The following is a 15280-nucleotide window of genomic DNA, read 5'->3' as shown; positions in this document are numbered from 1 at the left end:
TTTTAAAAATTGAGACTGATTTGTGGACTAACATACAATATGTCTTAGAGAATATTCTATGTGCTGATAAGAAGAATGGATACTCTGCAATTGTTGGTTAGAATGTTCTGTAAATATGATTTGGTCCATTTGGCCTAGAGTCCAATTTGAGTCTAGTGTTTCTTTGTTGATTTTCTGTTTCAGTGATCTGTCTAATGCTGTGAGTGGGGTAGTGAAGTCCCTCAGTATTATTATATTGCTGTCTCTTTCTTTAGGTCTAGTAATACTTGTTTTATAAATCTGGGTGCTCCAGTATTTGATGCATATATATTTAGAATTGCTATATACTCTTCTTGAATTGATCTCTTTACCATTATATAATTATTTTCTTCTTTTTAAACGATTTTTGATTTAATATCTATTTTATCTGATACAAGTATAGCTACTCCTGCTCACTTTTGGTTTCTGTTCGTGTAGAATATCTTTTTCCATCTTTTAATCTTCAGTCTCTAAGTGTCTTTACCAGTAAAGTGAGTTTTTCTAAGTGGCATATAGTTGGTTCATTTTAAAGCTCAATCCTGTAATCTATGTCTTTTAATTGGGGTCTTTATTTAGTCCAACTTGGCTTAAGATAACTTGAAATGGGCTATGAAGCTGTTGAGCAAGGGTGATGTGATCTTCACATCAGGTTGATGTTGGCTAATTTCCACACTGGTACAAACATTGCTGTCTCCATGCAAGAAAAAGGTGAAAGAGCAGGACAGTCATTCGCTTTTATTTACAGGTTTTTAATTTTTTTATGAGACTATACAAACCACTTACCAATATGTTCAAAGTTCTGGTTCATTAAACACCATCCCAGCAGACTGTGAACTGCTTTGAAAAGCAGAGTATGGCATTCATAGTGAAGTCTTTTCTCCCACACTCCATTTCTAAGGTCAGCAAAATTGGGGTCTTTGCCCCACCAAATATTGACAATTCTCTTCTTCTAGGTATTTGATCTTGCTGCCAAACACCAACTGTATCTGTCTTAACGCAGCGATTAAAGCTGTTCAAATTAGGGTCACCTTGAGTCGCGGGAAACATATTAGGGGCAGAAGTTGGGCCTTGCCATACATATCTTTTCCATTTAATCCTTGTCAAGTCAGCCAGGCAGAAGAGGTCGTGGTGACCATCTTGCAGGCTGGCCTGGTTCATCATGAAGGAGGAATTCATCATCTCTCATAGCAGCTGCCACCAGCAGCCACCATCTGCCATTACTGCCACCGCCAACCACAGACAGAAACGCTGGACACCGGGGAGGGTGAGAGGTGGGTGGTGGTTGGAGGAGTTGAGGTAAAGGAGGTTGCTGGGCCACTTGCCACTTCTACTCACCCCCTTCCACTGCCATGAGCATCCACTGCCACTTGGCTGGCACACAGCCACCTGGGCCTGAGGGCCAGAGGAGGGGGGCAATGCTGCACTCACCCAGCAGGCTGGACTGTGGAACCTATGGATGGACAGCTGTCTCTCTCAGAAGGACAGAGGACATGTGTGGCCTTTTCACAGGAACAATAATAAATTACATAATAAATAATCAAAATTGGGTCAGAGCTGGCAAAGCCCAAGCCCTGGAGGGTTCTTCCAGGTGGGGAGGGGCTTGCACAGGGGCAGGAAAGCTGAGAATGGGGAGAGAAGCCCCGGCCCCCAGCCTGGCAGTGGTAATGTCCTTACGCCTATAGTCTCCTCAATGGTGGCAGAATTTTCAGACTGAGACCATTCTCTGGCTCCATCTTTGTATTGTCTCTTGATGAGCCAGACTAACATTGGCCCTCCTGCTGCCTCACTGCCTGGATGCCATAGTCTCCCCCATTTTATGAGCCCAGCAGGCAATGGTTTTCCCCTACTTTAATTGAAATTTATAGGTTTTCTTATTTGTTTATTTATTTGAGACAGAGTTTCGTTCTTGTTGCCCAGGCTGGAGTACAATGGCACGATCTCGGCTTGCTGCAACCTCCGCCTCCCGGGCTCAAGTGATTCTCCTGCCTCAGCCTCCCAAGTAGGTGGGATTACAGGCATGTGCCACCACACCCAGCTAATTTTGTGTTTTCAGTAGAGATGGGGTTTTGCCATGTTCGTAAAGCTGGTCTCGAACTCCTGACCTAGGTGATCTGCCCACCTCGGCCTCCCAAAGTGCTGGGATTACAGGCATGAGCCACCGTGCCTGGCTCTCTTCACTTTAATTGTGGCCACAGGGACCAGCTTGCCCTCTCTGGGGTAAAGTTAATTTTAACATTATATTTAACTTAACACAATATACCCCAAATATTAACTATTTCAATGTGTAACAATATAAAAACTGTTAAAATATTTTATATTTTTTGTATTACCGTTTTAAAATCTAGTATTTATTTTATACTATGGCACGTCTCAATTCAGATTAGTCACATTTCACGTGCTCAATGTGGCTAGCAACTACTATATTAATGCAGGCATACAAGAAATATTATAGCATTAAGTGCTTATGTAAGAAAGAAAATAGGTCTCTAATCAATAATCTAAACTCTGATGTCAAGCAACTAGAAAAAAAATTAACTCAAAGCAAGGTGAAGGGGAGAAAAGGAAGAAAAAAATGCACAAAAGTGAAAACAGTGTAAAAACAATAGAGGAAAATTAATAAACCAGAAAGTTATTTGTTTGAGAAGATCAATAAAATCTACCAGTGAGTTCAAGAAAAAGAAGACAGAAGACACAGATTACCAATATCAGAAATGAAAAATAGGAGATCACTCTAGATCCTATTGACATTAAAAGGCTAATAAGGAAATATTAAAAAGAACCCTAGGTGGGAGGCTGAGGTGGGTGGATCACCTGAGATCCGGAGTTTGAGACCAACCTGGCCAACATGGTGAAACCCCCTCTCTACCAAAAATATACAAATTAGCTGCCACAGTTGTGGGGCGAGGACTGGAATAAGCAGGACAAACAAGAGTGTCTGGAAACCCAAAGGCAGAAGCAGAAAGAACGGATACTGCAGCTCAAGACCCAGCTAGATGACCTGGAAACATTTGCCTATCCAAAAGCAGTTATGATGCCCTGCCGCAGTTCGTGGTGTTGGAAAGACAGTGGGTGATCCTAGACGAGTTAATAAAGAAACTGGACACGAATCTGAATGAGGACATCAGTTCCGTTCCCTGTCCACGGAAGAGCTTGGTCAGTGTGTAGATGTAGTAGTGGCTCACATCGTCAACCCAGCCCTACTCAAAGATCAGTTGGTTGAGCAACTGGAAACTCAGATCGGAGACTTCTACATGTTCATCAACCTCATCCAAGATGAAGTGGGAAGCCTCTTGCAGACAGGTGGTGGACACTGTAAGTGCAAGACCTCTGAGAAAACAGGAAATGGCTCCACCAGAACTGGCAGCAGCGGACCCGCTGCCTCCAGGACACAGCACAACAAAGACAGGGGAGGTGAAGAAAGTCCAGGGGACAGGGCTGCACCTGATACTGCAAGTGCTGGCAATGCTCCAGATTTTGCTGTTAGCTAATTTGGTTGTGCCACAGTCCAGATCCCTCCAACCCTGTAACAGAGGAGCCAGGCTGACAGATTACGCTCCCTTGCTGAAGAGGCTGGAGGTGTCAGTGGACAGAGTAAGCAGCTAGCCTTGAGGCACCAGTTACACGACCATGTCACCACCTCTGCCATCCTCCAGGACCTCTCTCTGGCAGGCAAGGATGAACTGGCCATGTGGCTGTGTGGAAGGGGCTGATGGTGGCTGTGAGGGACCTGCTAGCCCATGAACTATATGTCTCCTCCTCAGGAATGAGCCTCGTCATGGCTCCTACTGCTTGTTTGCTGCCAACCTTCTCCTCAGCCCCTGAGCCCATGCACCCCTGGGAGCTCTTTGTAAAGTACTGAAACCACCTTAGCAAAATTATGACTGAGACAGTGAAAGAGATCTAACTTAACTCACTCCATCTTGCTTCTAACTTGCGAGCTGTCTTTGTTCATTCCTGGGCACAAGCTGAACTAACTATGGGAGAAACTTAGTTTGTAGTTTATAGTTTAAACAAAGATGGTAACAGCCCTTTCCCAAAGCAGAACTCCTTCTTACCTGGGGACTAGACTAACATTAGCCACAGGATTAGAAATTATGGTTTAGGAGTCATGCAGCTGGAGGCTACAAGATTCTGACCCTCCCAAAACTGCTCCTAAGATCAGTGCTTGAGATATTTTGCAGACTCCGCACTTGGTGGATCAGCTGGCACCACCCAGATTGATAAACTGGCTCATCTGATCTTGTGGCCCCCACCCAGGAACTGACTCAGCGCAAGAAGACCGCTTTGACTCCCTATGATTTCATCCCTGACCAATCGGCACTCCTGGCTCACTGGCTTACCCCCACCCACCATGTTATCCTTAAAAACTCTGCTTGGGGAGACTGATTTGAGTAATAGTAAAACTCCGGTCTCCTGCATAGCCAACTTTGTGTGAATTACTCATTCTGTATTGCAATTCTCCTGTCTTGATGAATCTGCTCTGTGTAGGCAGCCAGCAAGGTGAATCCCTTGGAGGGTTACAGTACTACTGCGCTAAAAATGGCGGTGCTTATGCCCAGCCCTGGAGCTCTCCCAGTCTTTGCCCTTTCTGTTACAGGAGGCACTGTTGTGACCCCCAAAGAGAGCCCACTGACCGTCATCCACATGGTGCTGACAGAGCACGACCTTGTAAGCACAGTGCAGACTCAGAATTGAAGGCTTTGGTGTGCATAGCACTGAATGAGCGGCCTCTGATGTCCTGGGTGAACCTCATCTGCAAGTCCGGGTCACTCATCGAGCCTCACTACCAGCCTGGGAGCTACGGAGCACACACAGGCTTTGAGAGTGCCCTCAACCTGCACAGTTGCCTCAGTAGCCTCAAGTTCAGCCTCCCTGTAGATCTGGCCATGAGTCAGTTCAAAAATATCAAAGATGCCTTTTGATGAGAATGTCCTGACCCCAGGCAAGCTCCTGGCTCAGTAGGGATAGATGTGTTAGTCTTCTAGCATAGAAGCAAGGAATCAAAGGTGGGGTTAAAGGCATTTTTCCCAGATGCTGCTTAGATCATCAGTCATATGAGTGCAAAGTGTGTTTTCCCCACCACCTTAGCATCTTGGAAAGATGTGCTGGAGACCCTCTTGTTAAGAAGGTTCTGCCCTGGTGTGTAACCACAGCGTACATATGGACACATGTGCCTGAGCCTGTGTTAAAGGAATCAGTCATGGCACATAGTACCCCAACTCATTGCACCAAATCTGATTCTCAGAAAACCTGGGTTAACCATTCTTTTTATGGCCGTGAGTGACAACATGAGTGAGTCATTGGTCCCAGAATAATTTTGCCTGGAGGAACCTATTGGTTGAGCCATCTTCGTTCACTTGAAGCGTGTTTGAGAGGCCAAGACCAGAATCTAAATTCCTTTTATGAATAGATTTCCGTTTCTTCCTGACCCCAAGGCCAGAGGAGACTATACATTCCATGGCTGCCTCTAAAACTAGGAATGGGAATATCTGAAAACAGCATTTCTAAGGGAGGTAAGCCACAGGTTGATTTTAATATGGGCCCTTTTTCTTGGAGAGGTAAGGAGTGACATCTTGCTGATAAGGTGGTTCTCTTCTCGTGGCACAGACAACGGGCTTTCTGTTTATGAGGAGAGAGAGCTGATATTTGGTATTCTGTTCTCTAGCAAGTAAACATTCCTCCGCTCTCCTCCCAATAAGACAGACATGGTCTTTTAATTTTTTAAATTTTAATTTTTCGAGATGAAGTCTCGCTCTGTCACCCAGGCTGGAGTGCAGTGGTGCAATCTCAGCTCACTGCAACCTCCACCTCTTGGGTTCAAGCAATTCTCCTGCCTCAGCCTCCCAAGTAGCTGGGACTACAGTCACATGCTACCACGCCTGGCTAAGTTTTTGTATTTTTAGTAGAGACGGGGTTTCACCATGTTAGCCAGGATGATCTTGATCTCCTGACCTCGTGATCCGCCCACCTCGGCCTCCCAACATGCTGGGATTACAGGCGTGAGCCACCGCACCCGACCCACTGTCTTTTTAGAAGTAAATATATTCAAGCTAAATGAGAAAATCCTTGCCACCCAAGTCGAGTATGTACAGGAATGCAAATCGGTAACCTGCAGCTGTTCCTCCTTGGGTTGTGACTCACTGGGCACCACTTGTCCTGGAGGCTGGCTGGCTGGAGGACATGTGATCTGGTAATAAGTACTGCAGCAGGGATAGGTGCCACAGCAGGATAGCAACTGCAGCAGATCACTGTTTCCAGGCTGGGGTGGAGTATTTCATTGTGAAACTGACTTTAGAATGGTTCTATTTGGTCTTCAGTATTTTAGCCTCATTAGTTCACATTTGTCATACAGCTTGTGATGAGTACTACTCTAGGACTGGCCAAAGATGGGCAAAATGTATCACTCCAAACACTACTGATTCAGCATTGTTATCATGTCTTAAATTGCCAGCTGTGCTTTTTTTCTGCACTACCTAATGTCGTGCATTTTAACTTAATTTTTTTTTTTTTTTTTTGAGACAGAGTCTCACTCTGTCGCCCAGACTGGAATGCAGTGGCACCATCTTGGCTCACTGCAACCTCTGCCTCCCAGGTTCAAGCAATTCTCCTGCCTCAGCCTTCCAAGTAGCTGGAATTACAGGTGCCTGGCATCATGCCCGGCTAATTTCATATTATTAGTAGAGATGGGATTTCACCATGTTGGCCAGGCTGGTCTCAAACTCCTGACCTCAGGTGATCTGCCCACCTTGGCCTCCCAATGTGCTGGGATGAGCCACCGCACCCAGCCTTTAACTTAAAAAATTTTCAGCAATATGTTACTTGTTTAAGATACGTTATTGGTATTTCATTAGAATTAGTTCACCTTCCCTGTGAAACAAGGCCATTGTAAAATGTAGTGGAAAATGATACATATGTGGTTGCTAATAAAATCATAGTGTTTTGTGACAAAAAAAAGAAACCTATCCCATGAAGGTAAATGTCTTCATTTTTGAAATTCTTCAAATTTTTCTCTCTAAAATGTTTTTATCTTCCAAAAAAAATTTCCTAGTGTGAGCTGCATAACATGTTGCACCCTAGATTGGGAATCAGGAGACCTGTGTTCTAGTCCTCGCTCTGAAACTAACTCTCTGGGAGACCCAATATGTATCCTCTCCTTTCCGGGTGTTGGCTCTTGATGCACTTTCAGCTCCCTTATCTGTGCTCCATGAAGTATTAGTTACTTGCCCGAGAGGTCTGACTCAGGGTGCCTCCAAAACAGTTCTTAGATATTAGGGGTGAGCCAGGAAGAAACAATGCAGGAAGAGAAATCTATGAGTTGTATATTTAAAACAAATGAGAGCTAGCAGTTTACACATCTAGAGTGAATATTTTCAAGGCAAACATGTATGTTTCATGCCTTCTATAATCTGCAGTTTACAATGCATCAGACAATAGCTAAAAAGCATCATCCTTCAGAAATTTTTGATTTTCACTTACAAGGAAAACCAAGGAAGAGAATCTCAGTCTTGGAAGGAGCTTCTCATAGGTTATATAGCAAAACTATTCCTCTCTTGAAAATTGGTTGTCTGCTTAAATACCTTCAGAGATCAGGCACTCACTATCCTCTTCTCACCCAGTGTAAGAAAGCTCTTTGTTATGTTGAACTTAAAATATGCAGCCCTCAAACCTCTCACTCATTAGTGCTTATTCCAACCTCACAGTATAAGCCATTCCATGCTCTCCATTTACAGACATGAAGCCATTGTGCTGAACAGCCAGTAAGGGACTCTGAAGGTCTTCCAGTAACAAAATATAAAGTCAAAAAGATACAGAAAGAAGTTTGTTTTATTCGGCAATCTTATTTTTTTAAGTGGGGTGTGTGCGTGTGTGTGTGTGTGTGTGTGAGAGAGAGAGACAGAGAGAAAGAGGGGTGGGAGGGTGCTTAAAGGCCTTCATAAATACCTTGGGAATAAAATCTAGGTCCTGGTTGCAAACTGGCCACCTGAGTACCACACTTTTTGAATTAGCTGCCACTATTTAAAAACTGGAAAAGTTGCACAGACATACACATAACTAGAATTTCTGGCTTCCTTGCGACTTGGAAATGACCCAGCATGGACCCTCACCAGCTGGAGATGGGTAACTTAGACTGAGCCATGTGCTGTTTCCTGGGCATGGCCCCTGCTCAGTCACTCACCTACTCTTCCCACCTGGCCATGGCAGGCAGGGAGAAAAAGTCACATTTTTAAACCTAGTTCTCTGAGCAGACTGTGGAGATCCTGGGAATTTCCAAGGGGAAAAATCCCGGAATCTCCATCCAAACTGGAAATGCCGTAGAGGGCTTCCTACAAATTCTCATTTTCCAAATTGAGAAATGATTTACATTTTCATCCTTGTCTCTGGTAGTAATAGTGGCCAGGATGGGGCCAGGTAGCTCTGGGGAAGTAGATTCTGACTGAGACCATCTGAGAGGGCGGCCTCTTTGTTGGCAGAGGTTCAAATCTTTCACAACCCCTTTTGCCAAATTGGGGAGAACTAGGGAATCTTAGGGCAAAAACCCAATAAAACAATAAAAAAAAAAAAAGAGAGACAAAAACCAAATCAAACAAACAAACAGCAATAACTACCTTCACATACCATTTTTGCACACAATTCTAGGAAGTTTATGAGTCATTGTTCAGGTTCTAAGATGAAGCCTTTTAAGAATAGAGGTTTCCTTCTGTACCTTTTTTTTTTTTTTTTTTTTTTTTTTTTTTGAGACAGAGTCTCACGCTGTCTCCCGGGCTGGAGTGCAGTGGCATGATCTCAGCTCACTGCAACCTCCGCCTCCCAGGTTCAAGTGATCCTCCTGCCTCAGCCTCCTGAGTAGCTGTGATTACAGGTGCCCGCCACCACACCCAGCTTTTTGTTGTTGTTGTATTTTTAATGGAGACGGGGTTTCACTACATTGGCCAGGCTGGTCTCAAACTGCTGACCTCGTGATCCACCCGCCTCAGCCTCCCAAAGAGCTGGGATTGCAGGTGTGAGCCACCACTCTTGGCCCCTTCTGTATCTGACTTCTTCAAAATATGAAGCCAAATTTCGGCTTTATATTTTGTTGTCAGATCTTCAGGATCCCCTACTGGCTGTTCGGCAAGCTGGCTTCATGTCTATAAATGGCACGTGTGGAATGGCTGATACTCTGAGGTTGGAATAAGCACTACTGAGTGAGAGGTTTGAGAGATGCATATTTTAATTTGAACTTAGTTTCCTCCTGATCCAGAGCTTTAACTAATTTTAGTATTTGAAGACAATAACTCTGACCATTTCTCTAAGTTGGCTAATGTCATATCTAAGTCTGTCCTGTTTTTCACAGTTACCCTTACGTGGTGACTTCTGTCATGTGATGTTCACTTGTGTGGACATCTGTTGCTTTTAACACTTCCCAATTCCCCATTCTTGGTGTAGAGCTCATTTTTGCTTTGAGGTACCATCCCTCTCACTGCATGGGAGTCTTGGTGGCACTGTCAGTCAAAAAACCCTGACTTTCCTTGCCCAACAGATGGGCTTGTGCAGTTGGACACTCTCTCCATAGAATTTGCATCTTGAGCATTGCACTGAAGAACAGAAAACAGTTGGTGGAAATTTATCCCAGAAGCAGAGTCCCACTGACTTCAGTCTCAGGCTCTGCCTGGTCCCTGTCTTTCTCAATGTCTGCTTCTTTGACTTTCCCTTGACTCTGTGAGGCATCTTCAAATCCATTTGTTTTAGTTTAATTGTCCAGAGTTATATTCTGTTGTTTGCCTCCAAAGAACCTAACTGATGTGTTTCTCTTAGGTTCAGCTTAATTCCACAAACATTTACTAAGCTTGGAATTTTGCACTTGCTCTAGGGAGGTCCTGGTAGCCCAACTCCTGTAAACTCCTGGGGCCTGGTGGAGGGACAGAAAAGAAGCAAGTCTTTCTGCCTTTTACTCACATGTCTTTCAGAGCATGGCAGAGCCAATGCCCAGGTCTACCATGAGGGTTTAGCACTTGCACACCCAGGAAACAGTGAAGGGCACAGTGATCTTGGCAGAGACATAGAACTGCAGGGGGTAGGTAAGGCAGATGCCACCCAAGTACAGGAGCTCAACAAACTTGTACAAGCTGTGCAAGGCAGAGGGGATCAGGAAAAATTCACACACAGACACCAGCAGGCTCTGGAGGACCCATGGGTGTTAGTCGGGAGATCATTCAGGACAGAGCATGAGGCAGAAATTGGGAATAGTTAAAATTGCTTCCAATAACCCCCTAATTGCCAGAGAATATAGCAAGGTGCTAAGAAGCTATCTAGTAGAAACAATTGTATACATGTCTTTAGGCACTAGAGTCTCACTCAAGTGGCAAGAGTCTCACTCTCTATGAGGGGCATGAAGGTGCCAGGACCTCTACAGAGAAGATGGTGAGTTCATGTTCTCCATCTCAACTCCTTCACAGACACCTATTCAATGAGTTGGGTGGTGGGTGAAACTGCCTGCACTATTTATTTATTTATTTATTTATTTATTTATTTATTTATTTACTTACTTACTTACTGAGACAGGATTTCACTCTATTCCCAGGGCTGGAATGTAGTGGCACAATCCTAGCTTGCTGTAGCCTTGAACTATTGGGCTCAAGTGATCCTTCCACCTCAACCTCCCAAGTAGCTAGGAATACAGGCATGTGCCACCATGCCCAGCTTGCCTGCCCTTTAAGGACTCTTTGTCTTTTTGAGAACTAAACTCTTACCTTTTTTCTTCTCTTGCACAAATTCCTATCTCAGGGGCCTGGGAAGTCTTGCCCTACAGAGCATAAAGTCTCATCAGGAGGGTTTTATTTAACCCTATATATGTGACTTGCTTTCAGATCTGACTCTGGCATAACATCACATAACAGATAAGGAAATCAAAATATCATAATCCCAAATATATTTTCCTTGCCATATCTCGAAATAGCCCTGCAAAGTTGTTTCTTGTTGGGGAAAAAAATCTACATTCTGTAGAGAACCCCCTTCCCTTTCCAGGCCTTTTTCTTCAAATCCAGGAGAGAATCAACTAAGTCTGGTCTCTTTTAAGTCTGAAAAGAAACATTTACAGTCTATTCTCTCTGAAGCTTGCTACCTGGAGGCTTTGTCTGCATGATAAGAACCTTGGTCTTGGCAGTGGCTCATGACTGTAATCCCAGCAGTTTGGGAGGCTGAGATGGGCAGATCACCTGAGGTCTGGAGTTCCAGACCAGCTGGACCAACATGGAGAAACCCCATCTCTACTAAAAATACAAAATTAACCAGGCATGTTGGTATACGCCTGTAATCCCAGCTACTTGGGAGGCTGAGGCAGGAGAATTGCTTGATTCCGGGAGGCAGAGGTTGTAGTAAGCCGAGATGGCAACACTGCACTACAGCCTGGGCAACAAGAGTAAAACTCCATCTCAAAACAAAAAAAGAAAAAAGAAAAAAGAAAAAAAGAACGTTGGTCTCCACAGTCTTAACCCAGAAAAATATATAAAACCTAGTTGTGGCTCAACCACCTTGGACACATATTCTCAGCGTCTCTTGAGGGTTGTGTCATGGGTCATGGTCACTAGGATTTGGCTCAGAATAAATCTCTTCAAATATTTTACAGAGTTTGACTGTTTTCGTCAACACTTTCATAATTGAATTCACATGAGGTCAGAGAGTGTGTGCTGTTTATATTGGAAAAACTACTAAATTGAAATTCAGGAGACCTGAAATAACTCAGCCTCTACCCCTAAGTATTTAGGTCACTTTACTTCCCTGAACTTTATACGCCTCATCTATAAAATGGAGATACACTCTTTACCTGCTAGAAGGTAGGGGCTGGATCTGATGGTCTCTGAAAATCTACAATCATAAAACACTAACCACATGGAACTAATTTTTATCAAAAATAGAAAAAAAACCCCACTGCTTTTAAGGGACATAAGGCAGATGAAACATTAGTGCCATGTTACTCTGATACTTAAAAAGTCTTTAATCATATCTCATTGCCTACAGGAAAGAGTTACAAACTTGATCCTGGGATCCAAAGTCCACTGGACTTCAGGTCCAGTGGTTCTAACTGTCTGGCCCGGTTACAACGTTGAGAATATTGTTCCTCCCTCTGTCTCCACCTTCCTGTGCTTGATGTTGTAACCATTCCAGAGAATGTCTGAAGCATGCAATACACCTTCAAACTCCATGCCTTTCCATGTGCTATTCCCTCTGCTAAGAAGGCTCTTTTCCTCCCTTTGTAATCTGTGATATTTCTGCTCATTGTTCAAGTTCCTGAGGCTCCTGTAATGCCTCCTGTCCCCTGGTCATAATTAATCCTCCTTTTGAGTTCATATAACACCAGTCCTCATCCATGTCACAGAGACTCTCACATGGAATGTGAATTGGTGTGTGTGCATCAGCGTTTCCGTGAAGCTAGGGATTGTGGCCAAATCATGTCAGGATTCCTTGTACCTGGTACTCTATCTTCAAGACAGAGTGGTAGATGGGCTGTGATAAGGATGAAGTCATGCCTGGAAACCACTTATGACATGGGAAACACTCAGTGAATACATGCTATTCTTCTTTCTTCTTCTTTATTATTATTATTATTATTATTATTATTATTATTATTATTTTTTGAGACAGAGTCTTGCTCTGTCACTCAGGCTGGAGTGCAGTGGCACAACCTGGGCTCACTGCAACCTCCACCTCCTGAGTTCAAGCGATTCTTATGCCTCAGCCTCCTGAGTAGCAGGGATTACAAGTGTGTACCAACACAGCTGGTTAATTTTTGTATTTTTACTAGAGATGGGCTCTCACCATGTTGCCCAGGCTGGTCTCGAACTCCTGACCTCAAGGGACCTGCCCACAGTGGCCTTCCAAAATGCTGGGATTACAGGGGTGAGCCACTGCACCTGGACTTCTTCTTCTTTCTCCTCCTTCTTCTTCTTCTTCTTCTTATCATACATATATATGTTTTTTGAGATGGAGTCTCGCTCTGTCACCAAGTCTGGAGTGCAGTGGCACAATCTCGGCTCACTGTGACCTCCGCCTCCCAGGTTCAAGTGATTCTTCTGCCTCAGCCTCCCGAGTAGCTGGGACTGCATGCATGCACCACCATGCCCGGTTAATTTAGTAAAGATGGGGTTTCATCATATTGGCCAGGCTGGTCTCAAACTCCTGACCTTGTGATCCACCCGCCTCGGCCTCCCAAAGTGCTAGGCAAGCCCAGCCTCTTCTTCTTCTTCTTCTTTTTTTTTTTTTTGAGACAAAGTCTCGCTCTTGTCACCCAGGCTGGAGTGCAATGGCGTGATCTCGGCTCACGGCAACCTCTGCCTCCTGGGTTCAAGCGATTCTCCTGCCTCAGCCTCCTGAATAGCTGGGATTACAGGCACCTGCCACTATGCCTGGCTAATTTTTGTATTTTTAGTAGAGATAGGGTTTCACCATGTTGGCCAGGCTGGTTTTGAACTCCTGACCTCAGGTGATTCACCCACCTCGGCCTCCCAAAATGCTGGGATTACAGGCGTGAGCCACCATGCCCGGCCTCCTCTTATTATTATTAATGATGGGTATGAACTACCCCGAAAGCAAAATCCAAGTTATCTCATTATATTTTTCTAAGTCTTTATTCTTTATAAATTAGATCAAGAATGTAGATTTCTGTTCTTTGGGGCCATTGACTTACAGTAGCCAATAATTAATTAGGGGTCACACACAAGAAAAAAGAAGTATGTTGGTTTAGATTTTTTATTTAAAGAAAGAGGAATGACATGAATGGGATTGCATTTCCAGGGGGAAGGTAATAACTTAGTGAGTCACTTCTATGTGGCAGGCACCGTGCTAAGCTCTTTACTTGGATTTTATATTGTTTGACTACAACCCTATGAAACAGGCACTGTTACCCCATTTTACAGGTAAGGAAGCTGAGCCTTTGACAGGTTAAGCAATATTCCCAAGTTCATGAAGCTAGCAAATGAGGAACATGAACTTGGACCCAAGTCTCACTGACTTCAGAAGTCACACTCTTAAGCATTCTGTAAGGGCTCAGCTAGGCCACCTCTCCTTTCATCTGAGTTCTCTGTGACCCACCATCCCTGGGATATTAGTGATGCGAATTGTGTGCTTATGGACCATAAGCACTCTGGACAGAGCAGTGTGAGTCCACATGGACTTCTCTGTGGGCCTGGTAAAATTAATAGCAATTACCACCCAATCTCATTTGTGGATTTTATAAAGCACTTTCATTCCCGATACTGCACATGATCGTTATACCAGCTCCTGGCTCCACGTAGACAGCTCAGCTGAAGCTCACACTTAAAACTTCCCACCTGTGCCTTTAAGGACCAAACACTGTCTGTTGTATTCACCCCACACATACCCACAGAGCCCATTCCCAGTGAGGATGTTAACATAAGAGCACAAAGTGGGGAGCGAAACAAAAAGGGTTTGTGTGCCTGAGAACCAGAGTGCTTTTGGAAAGTCAAGATGGTGAGCAAAAGGCAGAAGAAGCTGCTAGCCACTCTATAGTGATATCCCACTCACCACCCTTTTCAATGATGCCCACATCTTGCCTGACTTACTGAGAAGTGGTAAGAATATCAAATGGGTAGGACACAGTGGCTCATGCCTGTAATCCCAGCACTTTGGGAGGCCAAGGCGGGTGTTCGAAACCGGGGCCAACATGGTGAAACCCCGTCTCTACTAAAAATACTACATTAGCCGAGCATGGTGGTGCATGCCTGTAGTCCCAAGTACTTTGGAGGCTGAGGCAGGAGAATTGCCTGAACCTGGGAGGCAGGGGTTGCAGTGAACCGAGATCATGCCATTGCACTCCAGCCTGGGCAACAAGAGCAAAACTCCAACTCAGAAAACAAAACAAAACGAAACAAAACAAGTCAAATGACTGTGGCCTCCAGATTTAACTAAAATTATTACATGTGGCTGGGCACAGTGGCTCTTGTCTAATCGCTGTGCTTTGGAAGGCCGAGGTAGGAGGATCGCTTGAGTCCAGGAGTTTGAGAACAGCCTGGACAACATGGTAAAACCCCATCCCTACAAAATATTATAAGAATTAGCCAGGCATGGTGGCATGTGCCTGTAGTCTCAGCTACTCAGGAGGCTGAGGTGGGAGGATAGCTTGAGCCCAGGAGGTTGAGGCTGTAGTAAGCCAAAGTCACACCACTGTACTTCAACCTGGGTGACAGAGTGAGACCCTGTCTCAAAAGAAAAAATTATATATGGGCAGTCATTGGATTAACTGACCCAGCAACCATTGCCCCTGAGT

The 15280-nt window shown here is 44.4% G+C and overlaps 1 pseudogene; it reads left to right on the top strand.

Moving 5' to 3' along the window:
- Positions 1-1177: 1177 nt before the first annotated feature.
- On the top strand, positions 1178-4940 carry LOC111552611 (annotated as a pseudogene).
- Positions 4941-15280: the final 10340 nt, after the last annotated feature.

The sequence above is a fragment of the Piliocolobus tephrosceles genome, chromosome 4 (assembly GCF_002776525.5).
Source record: "Piliocolobus tephrosceles isolate RC106 chromosome 4, ASM277652v3, whole genome shotgun sequence".
In the NCBI taxonomy this organism is placed as follows: domain Eukaryota; kingdom Metazoa; phylum Chordata; class Mammalia; order Primates; family Cercopithecidae; genus Piliocolobus; species Piliocolobus tephrosceles.
Note: the sequence above shows the minus strand (reverse complement) of the source record. Positions and strands in the feature narration are given on the sequence as shown.